Here is a 10,978-nt window from a genome sequence, read left to right as displayed (position 1 = left end):
CTCCTTCACCCTATGTGTGCATTTTAAAAAAGGAGTTAACACTGTCCTGTTTTTCTTTCTTGTCCAGACAGTGGCTGATGCAATTAGAACAAGTTGGTGTTGACGTGCATGTTTTAAGGAGCCAGCATTTCCTGTGAGGCCAAGTGCTGAGAAATGGCATAGATGTGGGCTCGGGTTCCAGGTCATCTGTGCAACCAAGTTGGTTGCAAGGCCGCCTAGGTGCTCACTAGGCATGGCGGTGTCCTGGGCTTCTGTGAGTCGCTGTGTCTCAGGGCAGGCGAGGAGGCTATGCAGGGCCAAAGTGCGGGCGGGCGGCGAGGGGGCGCTGTGGCCCGCAGCTGCCAGCCTCGTCCCCCGAAGTGGTGGCCCTGGCATTTGTCCCCCAGCTACCAAGGGGTTTCGGACACCCCCGCGCCTGATGCGAACTGGCTCGTCTTATGTCCGTTTAATTGGGGGTGGGGGGGGGTAAGACGATAGTAGGGCATTTAAATCAAGCATAAGCTGCTTCACATGGCTGTTTCCTCACTCTTTTCTCATTCTCCTAAGCACTGGAGTATTGAAGAGTTTGGTGGGAAAAAAACTACTCTTTTGAGGGTGTGTAATTTTTTTTTTTGCAATTACGATTAAATATACACCTTTTACAGAGATTCCATTTAATAAGATAACCTTTGAAATGCAGGCAGATTCACTGTATCAAATTATGTTCGTATTCTATTCATAATAAATCCTCCCAACGGACCCCAGGACGCCCTGGTGTCTTTACGGAGAGAGGGAAAGCAAGGAAGAGAAAAACAGGAAGAGAGATGAAAAGTTTGATTTTGCAATTTCTTCAGTTTCTTTTCTTAAAAAAATTAAAAAAAACGTCGTTACAAATTGTACAAAATCTAAGTCGAAATGAGACGTAAGTATCTTTCAGGTCGCTCATCATTCTGTGAACACGTTTAGTTCAATTTCAGATGCAAAGATATCCGGGCGCTCAGACAGGCTCCAGGGGGCTTAACCATTTCCCCGGAAAACAGGGCAAGGAGATGCTGAAGAACGCGGAGGTCGGGTCCCAGAGGTCCCTTTCCTGGAATGATAAGGGGACCCGGGCTGCAGGTTTTCCCACCTTGCCGCGAGGCCTGGGCGCGTCCCCGGGGACACCGAGGCTGAGGTTCACCTGGGAGCTGGAAGGGCAGCCCTCCTGCGGCCCAAGGCCGCCTGGACTGCGGGACAGAAAGCACGCTCTTATTAAACATTCTAAGACGCGCCTGTTCAGTTACCCGTTTCTTCCTCATTTTGTTGTCTTACTGTTTAGCTCGCGACCACAGCGAGGTGTCTTCGCTGCTGATTGTCCCTACAGGTTTTCTTTAGGGGGAGACAAATCTCCCCTACCTTTTCAAACGCCTTCGCCTCCAACATGCTTCCTGAAGTTTCTTTCCGCGCTGGGTCCGGAACCGGCCCATCTTTCCATTTGTCGGCATCTTCCCGACGCGTTCTCTGTCTTTCTCCCGCTTCCTGATTCCTTTGCCCTCCAGTTCTTTCCTCCTCCTCCCTTCCAGGTCCTCGCCCCTTCGGCCGCTGGCCCCGGGTGAGGTCTCCCCAGCAGCACCTCCGGCAGGAGCGTCCGCGTGGCTCTGGGCCATGGTCGCCCCGCCGCGCTGGGCCGCACGCGGGCCGCCGGGGGCCGGGCTTGGGCTGCGCTGGCCACGCACGCTCGGCCCGGTACGCCCGCCGGCTCTGCTTCTGCGGGCCCGCGGCCCATGCCTCAGAGGCGGCGCGGTGCCTGGAGCCTGGAAGCGCGGCGAGAGGAAGGCAAGGGGAAGTGTCATGGAAACAGACAGGCCTGCGTTACTTTAAGTAACAGGAGGTAAAGGAGAGCCGTTTCTGGAGCAGCGGAGACCTAATCTCTTAGTTCTTCATCAGGAACTTTTTGAAGGCGAACTGTTTGAAACTCCTCAGCGATCTCACCTTTACACGCATGGACAGGGGCAGGCACAGACACTCCTCCCCCCATACACACACACACACACACACACACACCAAGACACACACATACACGCTTCCAGGAGGGGCGGGCGCGTCTTCGCCGTAGCTGTTCTGAGCAAGTGGAAACAGATGATGAGTTGCCAGGAGTTTTTTTCCGCAAGACGGTCTTTGAAAGAACTTAGCTCGTGACACTTCCCCCGCCCCCTCTGGCAGCGGCTCCCTCGCACTGCATTCATTGCTTTAATCTTCTGAGCGCACCTGCTTGGTGGGGATGGCGCTTGAGCCGGATTGAGCGCGTCGGCGAGGCTTCGAGGGTGCAGGGTTCAACCACGCCCAGGGAGATGGCCAGGAAGGGTGGGCTGTGAGCAGGTGGTCTCCCTCACTCGCAAGAAAACACTGGAGAAGAAAGATGTTTTCCAATTTTTTCCCCCAGATTTCTTGTTGTCAAACAAGCGATGCTCTGTGGAGCGTTTGTCTAGGTCAACAGTTCATATCCTTTTTGATAACCCTTAGTTCTACTTGTATACCTGAAACAGCTCTCCCAGACTGTCAACCTGGCAGCGCATGATCATGCACACACAGCCTCGCCTTCCCTTCCCCACTCTCTTGCACAGTTTGACACACTGAAGGTTGTCATAAGCAATGGCAGACGATTTCTTTCGTTTTTTTGTTTTTGTTTTGTAACACGCATGGAATGCGGGCTGAAAAACTGATAAATTTGATTGAATTAAAAGTAAAAACTTCAGGTGGACAGAAAATAGACTGACACTGGGAGAAGGTATTTGTAGTACCCAAAGAGTGTATATGCAGAATCCACGCAGAATTACGACAATCAATGGGTGAAGACAAGCCACCTCAAGAGAAAACGGGTCAGGTATAAGAACAGGTTGTTCGTGAAAAATCCATCCACGGATCCAAAAATGCCCCAATTCCTAGTGACTGGGACATCTTCGGACACTAATGAGATGCCCATCTCACACCCATTAAATGACACCAAATAAGGCCCAGGGCGTGTGGAGGCTGCAACTCTCTCACACTGTTATGCGAATTTAAATTGGAGCAAAGAAATGAGGAGACACTGGTCAACATCAGAAAGAGCAGTAGCTGCACCCTGTGTCTCACCAGGCCCTTCCCCACTTTACTGCCCAGAGAAATGGTGCACGGGTGCACGGAGAGCTAGGCAAGCACTTGCACTGAAGTGCTGTCTGCAAGAGTGGAGACGTCCTAAATGGCCATCAGTGGTGGGCTAGACAGATAACGTGGGGCATGTTTCATGGAACAGAATGTTTCCCCAGGAACGAATGAGTGAAGGACCTCTACTTGTATCAGCGTGAGCAAGTCCTGAAAGTGTCAAGTCGTGTGGGGAATAAAAAAGGATACACACAAGAGGATGCTGATGATGGAATTTGAAAAACAAACAGAATAATATTCCATGTCATTTACGGTCATACTGTGGTGGGGGGCGGAGGGGGAGCTGTAGCAGCAGGAATGGAAAGGAGCAGCCACAGTGTACTTCTGGCCAGGGAGAGCTTCTGAGGAGAGGGAGTGGGGACAAGGGGGGCTTCAGCTCTGTTAGTAATGTTTTGTATCTGAATAATACAGCTGAAATAAATGTAGCAAAATGTTAATGACTGTTCCTTTGGAATGATGGGTACGTGGGACTATATTACTCTACTTTTCCACTGTTAGAAAATTTTTATTTTTTTTTAATTTATTTTGTGTATTGTTGTTGCTGTTGAGAATATACACAGCAGAACGCATACCAGTTCAACAATTTTTTGCATGTACACATCAGTGACATTGATTACATTCTTCAAGTTGTGCAACCATTCTCACCTTCCGTTTCCAAATTATTCCTCCCCTGAAACCTAAACTCACTGCTCCCTAAGGTTCCTATCTAACCTTTCGAGTGGCTGTTGTCAATTTGATCCCGTTTGGATAGTTCTTAAGAGAGCACAATGCTCAAAGCAGACACTCTTTCCTAGTTAAGCTGAACAGTTGTTTGGTTTAAAGAAGACTTCCAGGGATATTTTTGACAACAGTTTCAGGGGTTCATCCAGCCTCCATGCATCCAGAAAATCTGGATTCCATGAGAATTTTAAATTCTGTTCTGCATTTTCTCCCTTTTGATAGGGATTCTTTGATAAAATCTTTAATCAAAATGTTCAGTAATGGTAGCCAGGCACCCTCCAGTTCTGGTCTCATGGCAAAGGAGGCAGTTCAGGGAGGCAATTAGCCACACATTCCACTTCCTCCTCCTATTCCTGACTCTCCTTCTTCCTCTGTCACTCCAGGTGAATAGAGACCAACTGTACCCTAGATGGCTGCTTGCAAGCTTTTAAGACCCCAGGTACCATGCAAAAAACTAGGAGGTGGAACAGAAGCATTAAACATGCCATTAGACCAGTTAACTGGGATGTCCCATGAAATCATGACCTTAAACCTCCAAACCAAGAACCAAATCCCAGGAGGTGTTTGATTGTATGTGAGCAGCCTCAGCAGCTGCTCTTTTGTCGTTGTTGTTGTCACATTAAATAACACACAACATTTGCCAATTCAAATTTTTACAGGTGAAATATTTTATATTTTGAAAATTAAAATTACAGAAAGTATTAAACTTTAGGAGCCCCAGTGGCACTGTGGTTCAGCACTTGGCTGAGAACTGAAAGGTCAGTGATTCAAACTCACCAGCTGTTCTGTGGGAGAAAGATGTGGCAGTCTGCTCCTGTGAAGATTACAGCCTTGGAAACCCCATGGGGCAGTTCTGCTCTGTGCTGTATGGTCACTGGAGGTCCACTGGCCACCTGAGTGAAGCTGAGGCCTGTGGCTGTTCTTTCTGCTCCCTGGAGGTGAGGGACAGTGCTGGCTGCAGCCGGACAGTCTGCTGGTGACCTGCACACCCCTGTGTGGGCACACCCTTTTATACCATACCTCATTCTGCAGCAACTCTTTATACCACAATGCATGTGTTCTAGAAAATTCAGATAAAGATTAGAAAGAGGGAATGACGGGAAGATGGGGGATGGAAAGGGCCGAGTGTAGCCTGGGAAGGAGAAGAGAACAGAGGCAGAGGCCCAGACATAGCCTCTGCCTTCCTTGCTCTGCTGAACCCTAGTTTCTGGCAGATCCCAGCCCCAGCACATCGCTCACCAGGGTGGAACTCCAGGGCTTTCTGTCCTCTGCCCTTGTCAGTTCCCTTCACCGCAGCCAGAGGGACCTTTATAAACACAAACCTGCTGAAACCCTCGGACAGAGGGCATCAGCCTCCCCTGCCCATGTTTCCTTCTGTGAGTCTGGGCCTGGAGCTGCCCTTACTCTCTTGGCCCTGGAGGTGGTACAGGGCTGGGTTCAACTGGCTCATTTGGAAGGAAAGACCTAGGCAAGCGTCGGTGACCTCCCCTCTTATTCCTCCCATGTCAGGAGTGGCTCAGGACTCTCCCCTGGGCAGACCTGCCCACCCCACCCAGCATGGCCAAGGAGTTGCATTAGCCAGTCCAGTTGACCAACAAACTTCAAGCCACATGCCCCGCAGTCTGTCCTTGCTCCGTGATGACAGTGGCCTCCTGTTTTACTTCATTCCTCAACTTGTTCAGAACCAGGCAGGGAGGAGGGGGCTGTTTCCTGGGAACCAACATAGTTTGCAAGTCTTCCTTCTGCTAATACAGCAGGAAGCCCTGTAGGGCCTGCTCCTTCCTGCAGCTGTCCAGCATCTCTTGCCCTCTGTCCTGGGCACTCTGACCCACCTGCCCTTCTCCCTACAGCCAAGCTCCCTCCCACAAGGCCTGTGCTGGCTCCTTCCTCCTGTAAGCCCCTCACCCGTGGTCCTCCTCAGTTTCCTCATCTTCCAGGCTCTGCCCGCAGCCCCTGCCAGAGTTTCTGGTTCCATGGTGCCATGCTTCTCTGCCCTCCGACCCTAGCCCTGACTCCATGAAGGGAAAGAATGCCAGTTTGGTGTGTGCTCACCCCAATGCCTAGCTCAAAGCTCTGCACGTTGTAGGCACTAGACAGATATGAATTGAATAAATGAATTAATGAATGAATGAATGACCACTCTGGGTTATTCACATTTACTTACAAAAGGCAAAGCAGGGTTTTGGGGGAAAGAACCAGAAAAATGATAGGAACTCTGGCTGACATTTTACCTGCCCCACTTGGAGGCTTCTCTCCAGCTGAGGGTGGTGGATCTCACGTCATCAAAAGAAACGTGATCCCACGTTCATCCTCAGGAGCTCCATCTCCCAAGTAGAATGTAAAAGGATAGATTTTGAATATTAAATTTTGGAGCTTGATAGGTATGCATGTTTGAAATACCTTTTATTATTGTTAGCTGCCCTTGAGCTGGCCTCTGACTCACAGTAACCCCAGGTTAGCTACATTAGCACAATGTAGCTGAATGCTGCCCAATCCCACTCCATCCTGATGATCAGTTGTGGATTGGATCATTGTGATCCACAGAATTTTCATTGACTGGTTTTGGAATTGGACCACCAGGCCTTTATCCCTAGACTGTCCTGTCCTGGTCCTAGTCTGAAAGCTCTACCAAAACCTGTTCAGCATCACAGCAACACACAAGCCTCCACTGATAGACAGGAAGTGGCTGTGCACAAAGTGCATTGGCCAGAAATCGAACCTAGGTCTCCTGTATGGAAGGGGAGAATTCTACCACTGAACCACCAATGTCCCATGAAATAACAGTAGAGTTTTGTGTGTGTGTGTGCATTAGGTGAAAGTTTACAGAGCAAAAATTAGATTGTCATTCCATAGTTTGTACATAAAGTGTTTCATGGCCTTGTCTTCATTCTACACAATGGGTCAGCACCCTCCCATTTCTGTCCTGGGTTCCCCATTTCCTATTGTCCTGATTTTCTTACCCCTTCCTGCCTTCTCTTCTTTGCTTTTGGGCAAATATTGCCATTTCTTTCTTTCTTTCTTTTTTTTTTTTTTTTACTTTTTTTTATTGTACTTTAGATGAAGGTTTACAGAACAAATAGTTTCTCATGAAACAGTCAGTACACATATTGTTTTATGACATTGGTTAACAACCCCACGACATGTCAACACTCTCCCTTCTCGACCTTGAGGACCTTTTTATTGATGAAAATATACATAGCCAAATTTTTACCATTTCAAAAGTTTCTACATGTACAATTCAGTGACATCAATTACATTCTTCCAGTTGTGCTGCTATTCTCACTATCCTTTTCCAAATTATTCCATCACCATTATCTTCAACTCACTGTCCCCTAGGCTTCCCATCAAACTTTTTGAGTTGCTGTTGTCAATTTGATCTCACATAGATAATTCTTTTTTTTTTTGTACCTTAGATGAAGGTTTGCAGAACAAATAGTTTCTCATTAAACAGTTAATACACATATTGCCCTATGGCAATGGTTAACAACCCCATGACATGTCAACTCTGTCCCTTCTCAATCTTGGGTTCCCTATCACCAGCTTTCCTGTCCCCTCCTGCCTTCTAGTACTTGACCCTGGACTGCTATGCCCCATTAGTCCTGGTTTGTTTTATGAGGCTGTCCAATCCCCAGCTGAATGGTGAACTTCAGGAGGGGCTTCACCACTGAGCTAAAAGGGTGTCTGGGGGCCAGACACTCGGAGTTTCTCCAGTCTGTCAGGCCAGAAAATCTGGTCTTTTTTTTGTGAGTTAGAATTCTGTTCTACATCCTTTTCCAACTCTGTCCAGGACCCTCTACTGTGATACCAGTCAGAGCAGTCAGTGGTGGTAGCCGGGCACCATCTAGCTGTACTGGACTTAGTCTGGTGGAGGCCGTGGTAGATGTGGTCCATTAGTCCTTTGGACTAATCTTTTCCTTCTATCTTGTTCTCTTCCTTCTCCCTTGCTCCCGAAGGGGTGAGGCCGGTGGAGTACCTTAGATGGCTGCTCACAGGCTTTTAAGGACCCAGACGCTACTCACCAAGGTAGAATGTAGAACATTGTCTTTATAAACTGTGTTATGCCAATTAAGCTAGATATTCCCTAAGACCATGGTCCCCACAGCCCTCCGCCCAGCAGTTCAGTCCCTCAGGAAGTTTGGAAGTATCTATGCAGCTTCCATGACCTTTCCTTGTACAAGTTGTGCTGGCTTCCCCAGTAATGTGTACTGTCTTACGTTTCACCAAAGTTACCACTTGTCTATTTAGTTCCTCCCTCACCACTCCCATCCCTCGTAACCAACAAAGATTGTTTCTTTTTGTGTGTAAACTTTTACATGAGTTATACAGTACAGGTTTCATACCATATTGGTCCTTTCGTGATTGACTTATTTCACTCAGCATAATGTCCTCCAGTTTCATCCGTGTTATGAGATGCTTCACAGATTCATCATTATTCTTTATCTTTGTATAATACTCCATAGTGTGTATGTACCATAGTTTGTTTATCCATTCATCTGTTGATGTGCTTCTAGGTTGTTTCCATCTTTCTGCTATTGTGAACGGTGCTTCAATGAATGTGGATGTGCATATGTCTATCAGCGTGATGGCTCTTATTTCTCTAAGATATATTCCTAGGAGTGGGATTGCATTTTGTAGTGCTTTTTTTTTTTGTGGTGCTGACGTTTTATTTGTTCCTCTTACTCTCGTGTGCTGACTTCGTTTTGTTTGCGGATTTGTTTTTTCATTTTTTTTGTTTTTGTGGGTTTTGTTTTTTACTGAGACTTTATGTTTTTCTTCTTTGTGGTTATCTTGAAATTTACCCTTATCTTCCTAGATTTGAACCAGTCTATTATTACTTGGTATCGCTTGACTTCCTCTCCATTAGAAGGTTCTATACCTACACCATATATTCTCTTTTTTGTTGTTCTGATGTTGTTTTCATTTACTGATTTACCTATCTGGTTCCCTTTTGTAATTCTTTTGGTTTTGCATAGTCCTCAAGAGTTCATTTCCTAGGTTTCTGTCTGGCTAGTACAATCCTGTGTCCTATATTCAGCCTGTGGTCTTATGTTGTTTATTCCCAGATCGAAGGACTTCCTTTAATAAGTCTTGTAAGTTTAGTTTGGTTTTTACATAGTCCCTTAATTTCTGTTTATCTGGAAATGACTTAATTTCACCATCATATTTGAATGAGAGTTTTGCAGGTTATATTATTCTTGGCTGGCATTTTTTTTCTTTCAATATTTTATATATGTCATCCCATTGCCTTCTTGCTGCATGGTTTCTGCCGTATAATCCGAGCTTAGTCTTATTGTTTCTTCTCTGTATGTGACTTTTTGGCTTTTTTCGACCTGTTCTCAGGATTCTTTGTTTGTCTTTGGTTTTAGCAAGTGTGATTATGATATGCCTTGGTGATATTCTTTTGGGGCCTATCCTATATGGGGTTCGTTGAGCTTCTTGGATGGTCAGCTTTTTATCTTTCATGATATTGGGGAAGTTTTCTGTCAGCAGTTCTTCAATAATCCTCTCTGTGTTTTCTCTCCCTGTTCTCGAACTCTGATCACTCGCAGATTTTTGCTTTTGATCATATCCCACATAATTCTCAGGGTTTCTTCATTTTTCTTCCTTATTTTTTCTGATTTTTCCTCAGAGTTGTATCCAAGTGTTTGTCTTCAATTCCGCTGATCCTGTGTTCCATCGTTTCAAACCTGCTCCTCAGCCCTTCTATGACACTGTCCATTTCTGAAAACTTTTTGTTTATCTTTTGGATTTCTTATTGTTGTTTTTGTATGATTTCTAGTTGTGAATTTATTTTAGCATTTTGGTCCTGTATTATTTTCTTGAATTTTTCCATTTTTTGTCTGTATTTTCCATGAATTTATCTGCCTTTTCCATGAATTTGTCTATTTTTTCCTCATTTTTGTCTGTTTTTTGCTTCAACTCTTGGATAATTCTGAATATTAGAGATTAGAATTCTCTATCAGTTAGGTATAGTGCCTTTTCTTCTACTGGAAAGTCATTTTGTGTTTTATTTTGGACGCCTACTGGAACCATCCTGTCCTGTTTTTGTAAATGTTTGGATATTGTCTGCTGTCTTCGGGGCATTCAGTGGTTATTTTCTTCATCTATTGACGGTAGATTTGTTTGTTTTGTCCTGCTTTTTTGTTTTATTAGGTTGTGTCTGAGCAGGCTGGCTGAACATTCTTTGTTGTTTGCTCATCTGTGGGCATGATACTTTTCACCTCCTTCTCCAATGGTCAGGGTCAGACACTCAGGTATGGTGCAGCAGGGCAGGTCCAGCTGAAGGGGAATTGCTGGGATGGGTTGTTTGTGGCACGTACCAGGGCTGACAGTGCGGACCGGGAATCAGTGCAGGGCAGGTTCCAGTAGGCCTTGCCTGTGCTGCTTGGGAGTGTGATGTTCAGCTCACAGTGCAGGTAGGCAGGAAGGAGGGGGTAGATTGTGATGTGTGGAGCTAAGATGGGTATGGGAAAGATGAAAGAAAGGAGAGATGAACAGGAGCCAAAGACACACACACAAACAGAAAAGAGTGCTAAGAGAGTTTGCTATTGGAGTGGAGAGATGAGAGACTGAGAAATGCGGAAAATCAAAAATAAAAAAAAGAAAAAGGGTAAAAAAATGAATAAATCGAGAAACTGGAAATGAAGAAAGACAAAAAGAGAATAAGAGAGAAGAAAACTAAACAAACAAACAAACAAAAACCAAAAAAACAAGAAAAAAGAAATGCCCCCAGGGATGTCCCTGTGTGTCTGCACAGAGTAAGGGACTATCTTCCAAGCCATGCTGTACTGCCTGGCTAGAAGGGGCTCCCAAACCGAAAAAAGAAAAAGAAAACAAATAAACAAATCAAAACAGAACAAATCAGAGCAAATAAACAAAAAAGCCCAGAGGGTCCCACCAGCGTGGCGGCACAGGCCGGGAAGCAGTTTCACAGTTGAGCGGTGTTTTGCAGCCTTTGAAGAAGAAGCAAAGGTGGCGCATGGAGCCAGCTGTTTGAGAGAAAGGAGGGGGAGGTGGTGAGAAGTAAGGAAGAAATCTAAAGAAGCAGAAAAAAACACCACCAGCGGCCAACAAATGGAACTCAGGGAGCTGGCCAGTG

This window comes from Trichechus manatus, unplaced genomic scaffold (genome assembly GCF_000243295.1).
Source record: "Trichechus manatus latirostris isolate Lorelei unplaced genomic scaffold, TriManLat1.0 scaffold00072, whole genome shotgun sequence".
Taxonomy (NCBI): Eukaryota; Metazoa; Chordata; class Mammalia; order Sirenia; family Trichechidae; genus Trichechus; species Trichechus manatus.
Note: the sequence above shows the minus strand (reverse complement) of the source record.